The sequence below is a fragment of the Bufo bufo genome, chromosome 10 (genome assembly GCF_905171765.1).
Source record: "Bufo bufo chromosome 10, aBufBuf1.1, whole genome shotgun sequence".
NCBI classification, from domain to species: domain Eukaryota; kingdom Metazoa; phylum Chordata; class Amphibia; order Anura; family Bufonidae; genus Bufo; species Bufo bufo.
In genome coordinates, this window is record NC_053398.1 from 2174359 (window position 1) to 2191183 (window position 16825).

General features: G+C 45.2%; 2 protein-coding genes across 3 annotated transcripts in view; one reads left to right on the forward strand and one right to left on the reverse strand.

Moving 5' to 3' along the window:
• Nucleotides 1-16825, reverse strand: part of GALNT18 (polypeptide N-acetylgalactosaminyltransferase 18) — a 507876-nt gene that overhangs the window by 151481 nt on the left and 339570 nt on the right. The window lies entirely within an intron of this gene.
• IRAG1 (inositol 1,4,5-triphosphate receptor associated 1) overlaps nucleotides 15668-16825 on the forward strand; it is a 167514-nt gene continuing 166356 nt past the window's right edge. For both annotated transcript variants that reach the window (XM_040410365.1, XM_040410366.1), the window contains exon 1: nucleotides 15668-16037. The gene's annotated coding sequence lies outside the window, so the exon portion shown is untranslated. The remainder of the gene's footprint in view (nucleotides 16038-16825) is intronic.

Below are 16825 nucleotides of genomic sequence, written 5' to 3' on the forward strand. Positions count from 1 at the left end.
ATGTAGTGAGCTCCCTCTAGTGGTGGTTGTATATTCTGTATGTAGAGAGCTCACTCTAGTGGAGGCTGTATAATCTGTATGTAATGAGCTCCCTCTAGTGGTGGCTGTATAATCTGTATGTAGTGAGCTCCCTCTAGTGGTGGCTGTATAATCTGTATGTAGTGAGCTCCCTCTAGTGGTGACTGTATAATCTGTATGCAGTGAGCTCCCTCTAGTGGTGGCTGTATAATCTAAATGTAGTGAGCTCCCTCTAGTGGTGGTTGTATATTCTGTATGTAGAGAGCTCACTCTAGTGGAGGCTGTATAATCTGTATGTAGTGAGCTGCCTCTAGTGGTGGCTGTATAATCTGTATGTAGTGAGCTCCCTCTAGTGGTGGCTGTATATTCTGTATGTAGTGAGCTCCCCCTAGTGGTGGCTGTATAATCTGTATGTAGTGAGCTCCCTCTAGTGGTGGCTGTATAATCTATATGTAGTGAGCTCCCTCTAGTGGTGGTTGTATATTCTGTATGTAGAGAGCTCACTCTAGTGGAGGCTGTATAATCTGTATGTAGTGAGCTCCCTCTAGTGGTGGCTGTATAATCTGTATGTAGTGAGCTCCCTCTAGTGGTGGCTGTATAATCTGTATGTAGTGAGCTCCCTCTAGTGGTGACTGTATAATCTGTATGCAGTGAGCTCCCTCTAGTGGTGACTGTACAATCTGTATGTAGTGAGCTCCTCCTAGTGGTGACTGTATAATCTGTATGTAGTGAGCTCCCTCTAGTGGTGGCTGTATAATCTGTATGTAGTGAGCTCCCTCTAGTGGTGACTGTATATTCTGTATGTAGTGATCTCCCTATAGTGGTGGATGTATAATCTGTATGTAGTGAGATGTCACGGCCTTAGGTGTGTGCCGTGACACGGTTGTCGTGCATGCTGTTGCCAGCGGCAATGTTTTCAGGTTGCAGCATGTAGGTGTCTCCTCATTTCTCCTGGGGTCTTCCCTTTCTGGTTAATTTTCTAGGTGGTGGGGATTTAGGTGTGTCCTGGGTGTGGCCACGAGATTTTTATTGCCTGTTGGCTGGGTTCAGTGTTCCTCCAGCCTTGCTGTGTGCTGGAGCTGTGCTACTGCCCAGCCTCTGCCATCTGCCTAGTGTTTGTGGGCCACCTTGTAGTGATGGACAAACCATCTTCCCTCTAGCGATGGCTGTATATATCTGTATGCAGTAATCTCCTTAGCTCCCTCTAGTGGTGTTTCTACACATCTAGTGGTGGCTCTACATATCTCTATTCAGTAAGCTCCTGAGCTCCCTCTATTGGTGACTGCATATATTTGTATGTAGTAATCTCCTGAGCTCCCTCTAGTGGTGGCTGTATATATCTGTATGTAGTAATCTTCTAAGCTCCCTCTAGTGGTGGCTGTATATATCTGTATGTACTAATATCCTGAGCTCCCTCTAGTGGTGGATGTATATATCTGTATGTAGTAATCTCCTGAGCTCCCTCTAGTGGTGGATGTATATATCTGTATGTAGTAATCTCCTGAGCTCCCTCTAGTGGTGGCTGTATATATCTGTATGTAGTAATATCCTGAGCTCCCTCTAGTGGTGGCTATATATATATATCTGTATGCAGTAATCTCCTGAGCTCCCTCTAGTGGTGGATGTATATATCTGTATGTAGTATTATCCTGAGCTCCCTCTAATGGTGGCTGTATATATCTGTATGTAGTAATATCCTGAGCTTCCTCTAGTGGTGGCTGTATATATCTGTATGTAGTAATCTCCTGAGCTCCCTCTAGTGGTGACTGTATATATCTGTATGTAGTAATATCCTGAGCTCCCTCTAGAGGTGGCTGTATATATCTGTATGTAGTAATATCCTGAGCTCCCTCTAGTGGTGGCTGTATATATCTGTATGTAGTAATCTCCTAAACTCCCCCTAGTGCTGGCTGTATATATCTGTATGTAGTAATCTCCTGAGCTCCCTCTAGTGGTGGCTGTATATATCTGTATGTAGTAATCTTCTGAGCTCCCTCTAGTGGTGGCTGTATATATCTGTATGTAGTAATCTCCTGAGCTTTCTCTAGTGGTGGCTGTATATATCTGTATGTAGTAATATCCTGAGCTCCCTCTAGTGGTGGATGTATATATCTGTATGTAGTAATCTCCTGAGCTCCCTCTAGTGGTGGCTGTATATATCTGTATGTAGTAATCTTCTGAGCTCCCTCTAGTGGTGGCTGTATATATCTGTATATAGTAATCTCCTGAGCTCCCTCTAGTGGTGGCTGTATATATCTGTATGTAGTAATCTTCTGAGCTCCCTCTAGTGGTGGCTGTATATATCTGTATGTAGTAATCTCCTGAGCTTTCTCTAGTGGTGGCTGTATATATCTGTATGTAGTAATATCCTGAGCTCCCTCTAGTGGTGGATGTATATATCTGTATGTAGTAATCTCCTGAGCTCCCTCTAGTGGTGGATGTATATATCTGTATGTAGTAATCTCCTGAGCTCCCTCTAGTGGTGGCTGTATATATCTGTATGTAGTAATATCCTGAGCTCCCTCTAGTGGTGGCTATATATATATATCTGTATGCAGTAATCTCCTGAGCTCCCTCTAGTGGTGGATGTATATATCTGTATGTAGTATTATCCTGAGCTCCCTCTAGTGGTGGCTGTATATATCTGTATGTAGTAATATCCTGAGCTTCCTCTAGTGGTGGCTGTATATATCTGTATGTAGTAATCTCCTGAGCTCCCTCTAGTGGTGACTGTATATATCTGTATGTAGTATTATCCTGAGCTCCCTCTAGTGGTGGCTGTATATATCTGTATGTAGTAATATCCTGAGCTTCCTCTAATGGTGGCTGTATATATCTGTATGTAGTCATCTCCTTAGCTCCCTCTAGTGGTGACTGTATATATCTGTATGTAGTAATCTCCTGAGCTCTCTCTAGTGGTGGCTGTATATATCTGTATGTAGTAATCTCCTGAGCTCCCTCTAGTGGTGACTGTATATATCTGTATGTAGTAATATCCTGAGCTCCCTCTAGAGGTGGCTGTATATATCTGTATGTAGTACTATCCTGAGCTCCCTCTAGTGTTGGCTGTATATATCTGTATGTAGTAATCTCCTGAGCTCCCTCTAGTGGTGGCTGTATATATCTGTATGTAGTAATCTTCTGAGCTCCCTCTAGTGGTGGCTGTATATATCTGTATGCAGTAATCTCCTGAGCTCCCTCTAGTGGTGGCTTTATATATCTGTATGTAGTAATCTCCTGAGCTCCTTCTAGTGGTGGCTGTATATATCTGTATGTAGTAATCTTCTGAGCTCCCTCTAGTGGTGGCTGTATATATCTGTATGCAGTAATCTCCTGAGCTCCCTCTAGTGGTGGCTGGAGGCCGACAGAATTTCATAATTTAACCCTGTATTGATGCAGGAAGCTAATCAACGCTGAATTCGGAGGAGGGGGGCATTCATTTCCACTTTACATGAACCCCCTTTACATTTCACTGAGGTGATGGTGGTCTTGTACAGTGATGCAAAACACGTTAAATATGTCCATCTCTGTCAGATGAGATTCAGGACCGCTTCCCTTACCTGGAAGCTGCTATGTTGGTTTACATTACTCATCACTACTCATGTTTATCTCCCACTCATTCAGGAAATGGACGAGCTCGAGTTTTCAAACTTCAGCAGGTTGTTTATAACCAGATCCTCCATCTGGCACGGCCGCGTTCTCGCGTCAGTTCCCGGAGCACAGGCTTTCTGAGTTGGATGTGCACTTCAGATTGGAAAGTGTGACATCCGGTGAACACGGCCAAACCCTGGAAACAGGTAAGAAACACGGAAATAAATAGCGGCAATGTCAACAGAGCCCCACTAGATTTACATATTCCCTGACAGCAAGCAGAGATCTTGAAAAACAAATGGAGCAATTTATTAAACAATTAATGAAGATGAGTTGAAAGGAAAAAGAACTGAAGTTGAATAAGTCGCCGTTTGCAATGTTTGTGCTAAATCTTGTGACATTTACCTCTCTTTTTCAAGGTTACGCGAAAAGTGGGCGGGACCATCATTCCAAAAGATTGCTGTCATTCGTGTCCCATAATGGCATAAATCTCCGCCTGCCCTTGGTAAATTTCAGTTTCTGTCGCTCGGACAGGCAACGATGCGTCAAAGCTACTCACAGGTGCGTGTAAAGGTGACTGCAGCCTAGGAGAAAACCACAAGGGGGCGACAACCCCCACATCCCCATATCCTCATCAGATTGCTTTCGCTTGCACATGGAGCTCGCCCCAATATTTAGAGTTTGGGGGTTAAGGTTTAGGCAGTTCCCTAATATGTAAGTGTACGCTGCACCCCTAAAGAGCTGGGGGTGGGGGAGGGTCCAAAAGCGTCATTACAACTCAGGAAGAAGGGGGAATTTCTGCAGGAGAACATCTATCTTCCACTCTGGTACAGGCCGATAACCCCCAACATCCACCAGAGATTTATCTTCATTAAAAACACATTTAAGTGTTTCCATTTTTCAGTTCTGAATTGGAGTTTTGACAACTATTTATCTGCCGGCCAAATGGAGCGCTGCACCTGCCAAAACGCAGCTCGTCTGCTCCGCCGATCAGTCAGGAGACAGTGACACAGAAAAGGCGCCGCTGATCTGTGCGTTAATACGTATGGAAACCAGCACCGACAAAAAGTCCAAGCAGCGGCCATAGCAACCAACACACTGTATAGAGCGACTGCACCAGCAGAATAGTGAGTGCAGCTCTGGAGTATAATACAGGATGTAACTCAGGATCAGTACAGGATAAGTAATGTATGTACACAGTGACTGCACCAGCAGAATAGTGAGTGCAGCTCTGGAGTATAATACAGGATGTAACTCACGATCAGTACAGGATAAGTAATGTATGTACATAGTGAGTGCACCAGCAGAATAGTGAGTGCAGCTCTGGAGTATAATACAGGATGTAACTCACGATCAGTACAGGATAAGTAATGTATGTACACAGTGACTGCACCAGCAGAATAGTGAGTGCAGCTCTGGAGTATAATACAGGATGTAACTCAGAATCAGTACAGGATAAGTAATGTATGTACACAGTGACTGCACCAGCAGAATAGTGAGTGCAGCTCTGGGGTATAATACAGGATGTAACTCAGGATCAGTACAGGATAAGTAATGTATGTACACAGTGACTGAACCAGCAGAATAGTGAGTGCAGCTCTGCAGTATAATACAGGATGTAACTCAGGATCAGTACAGGATAAGTAATGTATGTACACAGTGACTGCACCAGCAGAATAGTGAGTGCAGCTCTGGGGTATAGTACAGGATAAGTAATGTATGTACACAGTGACTGCACCAGCAGAATAGTGAGTGCAGCTCTGGAGTATAATACAGGATGTAATTCAGGATCAGTACAGGATAAGTAATGTATGTACACAGTGACTCCTCCAGCAGAATAGTGAGTGCAGCTCTGGAGTACAATACAGGATGTAACTCAGGATCAGTACAGGATAAGTAATGTATGTACACAGTGACTGCACCAGCAGAATAGTGAGTGCAGCTCTGGAGTATAGTACAGGATGTAACTCAGGATCAGTACAGGATAAGTAATGAATGTACACAGTGACTGTACCAGCAGAATAGTGAGTGCAGCTTTGGAGTATAATACAGGATGTAACTCAGGATCAGTACAGGATAAGTAATGTATGTACACAGTGACTGCACCAGCAGAATAGTGAGTGCAGCTCTGGAGTATAGTACAGGATGTAACTCAGGATCAGTACAGGATAAGTAATGTATGTACACAGTAACTGCACCAGCAGAATAGTGAGTGCAGCTCTGGAGTATAATACAGGATGTACGGTAACTCAGGATCAGTACAGGATAAGTAATGTATGTACACAGTGACTGTACCAGCAGAATAGTGAGTGCAGCTCTGGAGTATAATACAGGATGTAACTCGGGATCAGTACAGGATAAGTAATGTATGGACACAGTGACTGCACCAGCAGAATAGTGAGAGCGGCTCTGGAGCATAATACAGGATGTAACTCAGGATCAGTACAGGATAAGTAATGTATGTACACAGGGACTGCACCAGCAGAATAGTGAGTGCAGCTCTGGAGTATAATACAGGATGTAACTCAGGATCAGTACAGGATAAGTAATGTATGTACACAGTGACTGCACCAGCAGAATAGTGAGTGCAGCTTTGGAGTATAATACAGGATAAGTAATGTATGTACACAGTGACTGCACCAGCAGAATAATGAGTGCAGCTCTGGAGTATAATACAGGATAAGTAATGTATGTACACAGTGACTGCACCAGCAGAATAGTGAGTGCAGCTCTGGAGTATAATACAGGATGTTACTCAGGATCAGTACAGGATAAGTAATGTATGTACACAGTGACTGCACCAGCAGAATAGTGAGTGCAGCTCTGGAGTAGAATACAGGATGTAACTCAGGATCAGTACAGGATAGGTAATGTATGTACACAGTGACTGCACCAGCAGAATAGTGAGTGCAGCTCTGGAGTAGAATACAGGATGTAACTCAGGATCAGTACAGGATAAGTAATGTATGTACACAGTGACTGCACCAGCAGAATAGTGAGTGCAGCTCTGGAGTATAATACAGGATGTAACTCAGGATCAGTACAGGATAAGTAATGTATGTACACAGTGACTGCACCAGCAGAATAGTGAGTGCAGCTCTGGAGTATAATACAGGATGTAACTCAGGATCAGTACAGGATAAGTAATGTATGTACACAGTGACTGCACCAGCAGAATAGTGAGTGCAGCTCTGGAGTATAATACAGGATGTAACTCAGGATCAGTACAGGACCAGTAATGTATGTACACAGTGACTGCACCAGCAGAATAGTGAGTGCAGCTCTGGAGTATAATACAGGATGTAACTCAGGATCAGTACAGGATAAGTAATGTATGTACACAGTGACTGCACCACCAGAATAGTGAGTGCAGCTCTGGAGTATAATACAGGATAAGTAATGTATGTACACAGTGACTGCACCAGCAGAATAGTGAGTGCAGCTCTGGAGTATAATACAGGATAAGTAATGTATGTACACAGTGACTGCACCAGCAGAATAATGAGTGCAGCTCTGGAGTATAATACAGGATAAGTAATGTATGTACACAGTGACTGCACCAGCAGAATAGTGAGTGCAGCTCTGGAGTATAATACAGGATGTAACTCAGGATCAGTACAGGATAAGTAATGTATGTACACAGTGACTGCACCAGCAGAATAGTGAGTGCAGCTCTGCAGTATAATACAGGAGGTAACTCAGGATCAGTACAGGATAAGTAATGTATGTACACAGTGACTGCACCAGCAGAATAGTGAGTGCAGCTCTGGAGTATAATACAGGATGTAACTGAGGATCAGTACAGGATAAGTAATGTATGTACACAGTGACTGCACCAGCAGAATAGTGAGTGCAGCTCTGGAGTATAATACAGGATGTAACTCAGGATCAGTACAGGATAAGTAATGTATGTACACAGTGACTGCACCAGCAGAATAGTGAGTGCAGCTCTGGAGTATAGTACAGGATGTAACTCAGGATCAGTACAGGATAAGTAATGTATGTACACAGTGACTGCACCAGCAGAATAGTGAGTGCAGCTCTGGAGTATAATACAGGATCAGTACAGGATAGGTAATGTAATGTATGTATTACGCTGTTTCCTGCTGCCATTATCAGTCCGGTGTATCCACTATATATCTGTCGGCTACAGTTATATATTACGCCATAATTAAACCTTCAGCTGGGGGGTGCGCTGATACTTATCTGTAGAGGGGCTTACAGTATCTGCGCTGGAATCTCCACTGTTTTGCTGCACATATACAGACCACCCAGGATCGCTAAGAAGATTTTCTAAACTGTGAGCACGCCATCTATTAACCTCTCCTCTGCTGGAGGGCAAGCTGCTCTGCTGCATTAGCCCAGTGCTTTCCATCACAACATCCAATATGGCCGCCCTGAGGAGTCCCGGCCGCCATTATGTTCATTTACACAGCGAAACATCGCTTATCTCTGTATCTTTAGCGGGAATCTGAAAAGCAGAGTACATCTGGGGCCATATTGATTGTCATCCCTCCAAGGGTGGAAGACGACTCGAGGGGTCACACCTATTGGGGAATAAGGGACCTTTAATGGAGGCCTACGTTGACAGGGCAGCAGGCAGTATCACACAGGACAGGATTAGATACACGGCTCAGCAGACGGTATCACACAGGATGGGATTAGATACACAGCTCAGCAGACAGTATCACACAGGAGAGGATTAGATACACAGCTCAGCAGACGGTATCACACAGGATAGGATTAGATACACAGCTCAGCAGACGGTATCACACAGGAGAGGATTAGATACACAGCTCAGCAGACAGTATCACACAGGATAGGATTAGATACACAGATCAGCAGACAGTATCACACAGGAGAGTATTAGATACACAGCTCAGCAGACAGTATCACACAGGACAGGATTAGATACACAGCTCAGCAGACAGTATCACACAGGATAGGATTAGATACACAGCTCAGCAGACGGTATCACACAGGAGAGGATTAGATACACAGCTCAGCAGACAGTATCACACAGGATAGGATTAGATACACAGCTCAGCAGACTGTATCACACAGGATAGGATTAGATACACAGCTCAGCAGACGGTATCACACAGGAGAGGATTAGATACACAGCTCAGCAGACAGTATCACACAGGACAGGATTAGATACACAGCTCAGCAGTCAGTATCACACAGGATAGGATTAGATACACATCTCAGCAGACAGTATCACACAGGATAGGATTAGATACACAGCTCTGCAGGCAGTATCACACAGGATAGGATTAGATACACAGCTCAGCAGACTGTATCACACAGGATAGGGTTAGATACACAGCTCAGCAGACAGTATCACACAGGATAGGATTAGATACACAGCTCAGCAGACTGTATCACACAGGATAGGATTAGATTCACAGCTCAGCAGGCAGTATCACACAGGATAGGATTAGATACAGCAGACAGTATCACACAGGATAGGATTAGATACACAGCTCAGCAGGCTGTATCACACAGGATAGGATTAGATTCACAGCTCAGCAGGCAGTATCACACAGGACAGGATTAGATACACAGCTCAGCAGACAGTATCACACAGGATAGGATTAGATACACAGCTCAGCAGACAGTATCACACAGGACAGGATTAGATACACAGCTCAGCAGACAGTATCACACAGGATAGGATTAGATTCACAGCTCAGCAGGCAGTATCACACAGGATAGGATTAGATACACAGCTCAGCAGGCAGTATCACACAGGATAGGATTAGATACACAGCTCAGCAGACAGTATCACACAGGACAGGATTAGATACACTGCTCAGCAGACGGTATCACACAGGAGAGGATTAGATACACAGCTCAGCAGGCAGTATCACACAGGACAGGATTAGATACACAGCTCAGCAGACAGTATCACACAGGATAGGATTAGATACACAGCTCAGCAGACAGTATCACACAGGATAGGATTAGATACACAGCTCAGCAGACAGTATCACACAGGACAGGATTAGATACACAGCTCAGCAGACAGTATCACACAGGATAGGATTAGATACACAGCTCAGCAGACAGTATCACACAGGACAGGATTAGATACACAGCTCAGCAGACAGTATCACACAGGATAGGATTAGATTCACAGCTCAGCAGGCAGTATCACACAGGATAGGATTAGATACACAGCTCAGCAGGCAGTATCACACAGGATAGGATTAGATACACAGCTCAGCAGACAGTATCACACAGGACAGGATTAGATACACTGCTCAGCAGACGGTATCACACAGGAGAGGATTAGATACACAGCTCAGCAGGCAGTATCACACAGGACAGGATTAGATACACAGCTCAGCAGACAGTATCACACAGGACAGGATTAGATACACAGCTCAGCAGACGGTATCACACAGGAGAGGATTAGATACACAGCTCAGCAGACGGTATCACACAGGATAGGATTAGATACACAGCTCAGCAGACGGTATCACACAGGATAGGATTAGATACACAGCTCTGCAGGCAGTATCACACAGGATAGGATTAGATTCACAGCTCAGCAGGCAGTATCACACAGGATAGGATTAGATACACAGCTCAGCAGGCAGTATCACACAGGATAGGATTAGATACACAGCTCAGCAGACAGTATCACACAGGACAGGATTAGATACACAGCTCAGCAGACAGTATCACACAGGATAGGATTAGATACACAGCTCAGCAGACAGTATCACACAGGACAGGATTAGATTCACAGCTCAGCAGGCAGTATCACACAGGATAGGATTAGATACACAGCTCAGCAGGCAGTATCACACAGGATAGGATTAGATACACAGCTCAGCAGACAGTATCACACAGGACAGGATTAGATACACAGCTCAGCAGACTGTATCACACAGGACAGGATTAGATACACAGCTCAGCAGACAGTATCACACAGGACAAGATCAGATACACAGCTCAGCAGATGGTATCACACAGGACAGGATTAGATACACAGCTCAGCAGACAGTATCACACATGATAGGATTAGATACACAGCTCAGCAGACAGTATCACACAGGACAGGATTAGATACACAGCTCAGCAGACAGTATCACACAGGACAGGATTAGATACACAGCTCAGCAGACAGTATCACACAGGATATGATTAGATACACAGCTCAGCAGACAGTATCGCACAGGATAGGATTAGATACACAGCTCAGCAGACAGTATCACACAGGATAGGATTAGATACACAGCTCAGCAGACGGTATCACACAGGATAGGATTAGATACACAGCTCAGCAGACAGTATCACACAGGATAGGATTAGATACACAGCTCAGCAGACGGTATCACACAGGATAGGATTAGATACACAGCTCAGCAGACTGTATCACACAGGATATGATTAGATACACAGCTCAGCAGACAGTATCACACAGGATAGGATTAGATACACAGCTCAGCAGACAGTATCACACAGGACAGGATTAGATACACAGCTCAGCAGACAGTATCACACAGGACAGGATTAGATACACAGCTCAGCAGACAGTATCACACAGGACAGGATTAGATACACAGCTCAGCAGACAGTATCACACAGGACAGGATTAGATACACAGCTCAGCAGACAGTATCACATAGGATAGGATTAGATACACAGCTCAGCAGACAGTATCACACAGGATAGGATTAGATACACAGCTCAGCAGACAGTATCACACAGGATAGGATTAGATACACCGCTCAGCAGACAGTATCACACAGGATAGGATTAGATACACAGCTCAGCAGACAGTATCACACAGGATAGGATTAGATACACAGCTCAGCAGACTGTATCACACAGGATAGGATTAGATACACAGCTCAGCAGACTGTATCACACAGGAGGGGATTAGATGCACAGCTCAGCAGACTGTATCACACAGGATAGGATTAGATACACAGCTCAACAGACAGTATCACACAGGATAGGATTAGATACACAGCTCAGCAGACAGTATCACACAGGACAGGATTAGATACACAGCTCAGCAGACTGTATCACACAGGACAGGATTAGATACACAGTTCAGCAGACAGTATCACACAGGATAGGATTAGATACACAGCTCAGCAGACAGTATCACACAGGATAATATTAGATACACAGCTCAGCAGACAGTATCACACAGGATAGGATTAGATACACAGCTCAGCAGACAGTATCACACAGGAGAGGATTAGATACACAGCTCAGCAGACAGTATCACACAGGATAGGATTAGATACACAGCTCAGCAGACAGTATCACACAGGATAGGATTAGATACACAGCTCAGCAGACTGTATCACACAGGATAGGATTAGATACACAGCTCAGCAGACAGTATCACACAGGATAGGATTAGATACACAGCTCAGCAGACAGTATCACACAGGATAGGATTAGATACACAGCTCAGCAGACAGTATCACACAGGAGAGGATTAGATACACCGCTCAGCAGGCAGTATCACACAGGATAGGATTAGATACACAGCTCAGCAGACAGTATCACACAGGATAGTATTAGATACACTGCTCAGCAGACAGTATCACACAGGATAGGATTAGATACACAGCTCAGCAGACAGTATCACACAGGATAGGATTAGATACACAGCTCAGCAGACAGCATCACACCGGATAGGATTAGATACACAGCTCAGCAGGCGGTATCACACAGGGTAGGATTAGATACACAGCTCAGCAGACAGTATCACATAGGATAGGATTAGATACACAGCTCAGCACACAGTATCACACAGGATAGGATTAGATACATAGCTCAGCAGACAGTATCACACAGGATAGGATTAGATACACAGCTCAGCAGACTGTACCACACAGGAGAGGATTAGATACACAGCTCAGCAGACAGTATCACACAGGATAGGATTAGATACGCAGCTCAGCAGACAGTATCACACAGGATAGGATTAGATACACAGCTCAGCAGACAGTATCACACAGGATAGGATTAGATACGCAGCTCAGCAGGCAGTATCACACAGGATAGGATTAGATACACAGCTCAGCAGACAGTATCACACAGGATAGGATTAGATACACAGCTCAGCAGACTGTATCACACAGGACAGGATTAGATACACAGCTCAGCAGACAGTATCACACAGGAGAGGATTAGATACACAGCTCAGCAGACAGTATCACACAGGATAGGATTAGATACACAGCTCAGCAGACAGTATCACACAGGATAGGATTAGATACACAGCTCAGCAGACTGTATCACACAGGACAGGATTAGATACACAGCTCAGCAGACAGTATCACACAGGATAGGATTAGATACACAGCTCAGCAGGCAGTATCACACAGGATAGGATTAGATACACAGCTCAGCAGACTGTATCACACAGGAGGGGATTAGATGCACAGCTCAGCAGACTGTATCACACAGGATAGGATTAGATACACAGCTCAACAGACAGTATCACACAGGATAGGATTAGATACACAGCTCAGCAGACAGTATCACACAGGATAGGATTAGATACACAGCTCAGCAGACTGTATCACACAGGACAGGATTAGATACACAGCTCAGCAGACAGTATCACACAGGATAGGATTAGATACACAGCTCAGCAGACAGTATCACACAGGATAGGATTAGATACACAGCTCAGCAGACAGTATCACACAGGAGAGGATTAGATACACAGCTCAGCAGACAGTATCACACAGGATAGGATTAGATACACAGCTCAGCAGACAGTATCACACAGGACAGGATTAGATACACAGCTCAGCAGACAGTATCACACAGGATAGGATTAGATACACAGCTCAGCAGACAGTATCACACAGGAGAGGATTAGATACACAGCTCAGCAGACAGTATCACACAGGATAGTATTAGATACACTGCTCAGCAGACAGTATCACACAGGATAGGATTAGATACACAGCTCAGCAGACAGTATCACACAGGATAGGATTAGATACACAGCTCAGCAGACGGCATCACACAGGATAGGATTAGATACACAGCTCAGCAGGCGGTATCACACAGGGTAGGATTAGATACACAGCTCAGCAGACAGTATCACACAGGATAGGATTAGATACATAGCTCAGCAGACAGTATCACACAGGATAGGATTAGATACACAGCTCAGCAGACTGTACCACACAGGAGAGGATTAGATACACAGCTCAGCAGACAGTATCACACAGGATAGGATTAGATACGCAGCTCAGCAGACAGTATCACACAGGATAGGATTAGATACACAGCTCAGCAGACGGTATCACACAGGACAGGATTAGATACACAGCTCAGCAGACAGTATCACACAGGATAGGATTAGATACACAGCTCAGCAGGCGGCATCACACAGGATAGGATTAGATACACAGCTCAGCAGACAGTATCACACAGGATAGGATTAGATACGCAGCTCAGCAGGCAGTATCACACAGGATAGGATTAGATACACAGCTCAGCAGACAGTATCACACAGGATAGGATTAGATACACAGCTCAGCAGACTGTATCACACAGGACAGGATTAGATACACAGCTCAGCAGACAGTATCACACAGGAGAGGATTAGATACACAGCTCAGCAGACAGTATCACACAGGATAGGATTAGATACACAGCTCAGCAGACAGTATCACACAGGATAGGATTAGATACACAGCTCAGCAGACAGTATCACACAGGATAGGATTAGATACACAGCTCAGCAGACAGTATCACACAGGATAGGATTAGATACACAGCTCAGCAGACTGTATCACACAGGACAGGATTAGATACACAGCTCAGCAGACGGTATCACACAGGACAGGATTAGATACACAGCTCAGCAGACAGTATCACACAGGACAGGATTAGATACACAGCTCAGCAGACAGTATCACACAGGACAGGATTAGATACACAGCTCAGCAGACAGTATCACATAGGATAGGATTAGATACACAGCTCAGCAGACAGTATCACACAGGATAGGATTAGATACACAGCTCAGCAGACTGTATCACACAGGACAGGATTAGATACACAGCTCAGCAGACAGTATCACACAGGAGAGGATTAGATACACAGCTCAGCAGACAGTATCACACAGGATAGGATTAGATACACAGCTCAGCAGACAGTATCACACAGGATAGGATTAGATACACAGCTCAGCAGACAGTATCACACAGGATAGGATTAGATACACAGCTCAGCAGACAGTATCACACAGGATAGGATTAGATACACAGCTCAGCAGACTGTATCACACAGGACAGGATTAGATACACAGCTCAGCAGACGGTATCACACAGGACAGGATTAGATACACAGCTCAGCAGACAGTATCACACAGGACAGGATTAGATACACAGCTCAGCAGACAGTATCACACAGGACAGGATTAGATACACAGCTCAGCAGACAGTATCACATAGGATAGGATTAGATACACAGCTCAGCAGACAGTATCACACAGGATAGGATTAGATACACAGCTCAGCAGACTGTATCACACAGGACAGGATTAGATACACAGCTCAGCAGACGGTATCACACAGGACAGGATTAGATACACAGCTCAGCAGACAGTATCACACATGGCCATCTTTGGATCACAGGGCAGTATCACACATGACCGGCTTAGATACACAGGGAAGCAGGCAGTATCACACATGATCTGCTTAGATACACAGGGCAGCAGGCAGTATCACACATGATTGGCTTAGATACACAGGGCAGCAGGCAGTATCACACATGATCTGCTTAGATACACAGGGCAGTATCACACATGCCCGGCTTAGATACACAGGGCAGTATCACACATGCCCGGCTTAGATACCCCTCTCCTGCTCTCTGGAATCATGGGCTGCCTCCTGGGAATGACTGCGCTGTATAAATATCCGCCGTGGCCCCCGGAGAGTGCGCTGCGCGGCTCCTGATCTCAGAGATGCACCGTCTGGGCTCTGACACTGAGCAGATTCCCGCTGAGGTGTCTTCATATGTGTCTTGGCTGCAGGAGATGAGGGGGGCAGATCTTGTAAGAAGCGCAGCTGGAGGGGACCAGATTTTTTTTTCTTTCCTCTTTCCTAAAGTTTATTTATTTTGCGCGGCTTTCGTGGCCGTGGCGGACTGTGAGCTTTAAATGTAGAGAAATCCTGAGACGAGCTTCTTCAGCCAAATGCAGCATTGACCTTAAATGGTAAAAGCTCCAGGAGCGGTCGGGAGGGCGGCGGAGGGAGAAGGACCACTTTGCTGTTTTGGTGTCTGCATCACTAAGAGTAAACTGCATTTCAGGGACGAGCCGGGATGCAGTCCGCGCAGAGGGTCTCTCCGGTGATGCCCTAAATACCGCTGCACAGGCGGAGGCTCCGACCTCGGGGGACAGCTCCGTGCAATGGGAAAGGATCCAGGTGAGAACATCTTTTATCTACTCAAACACATCGCCGCAATCCCCGCAATGACACCATTTCTAACGGCCGGCGGCTGGGGCAAAGTGTCGCAATGTGATCCGGTGCAAGACGCAACGCAAATGCGATAATTCTATGCAGGGTATTCTATCGGTTGTATGTGACCCAGTCGGTGTGATCTCACTGATGCATGACATCATATGGGCAGACGTGATGTCATAGGAGTAGATTATTGCTCCCTGGACACATGGATGTGAAGCACTTGTATCCTGCGGCCATTGGTGCAAAGATTTACCCACAATCAGATGAACGTCCTATAAAATTGGCGCTGGAAAAGCGGAGAAAAATCGTGGTCAGTCCCGTCGCTGTGCCCCGGCCCTCGCAGTGTTCTGCATTGATTAATGGTCAGTTACCTTCCGTTTCCTTTGGCAATAACAGGTGATTAGTGGGGCCCGAGCAGCGCCTCCCCTCCCCCCATCCCCATACAATCAGCTAGTGTCCCTACCAGGGTTTACCAATTATTGGTATTGCCCGCTAAGGCTGCATTCACACCGCACACCCTGTCATTTGCACATCCGTTTTCTGGCCTTCTGGCCGTATTTAATGGCCCTGAAAATGGATGATTTTTCATTAGGTTTTTAAGTTGAAACCCCAACCTCTGCAGTACCCGGAGTATATATATTATGCCTCTCCCATAGTGCCCCCAGTATAAATAGTGCCCCCAGTATAAATAATGCCCCCATAGTGCCCCAAGTATAAATAATGCCCCCTTAGTGCCCCCAGTATAAATA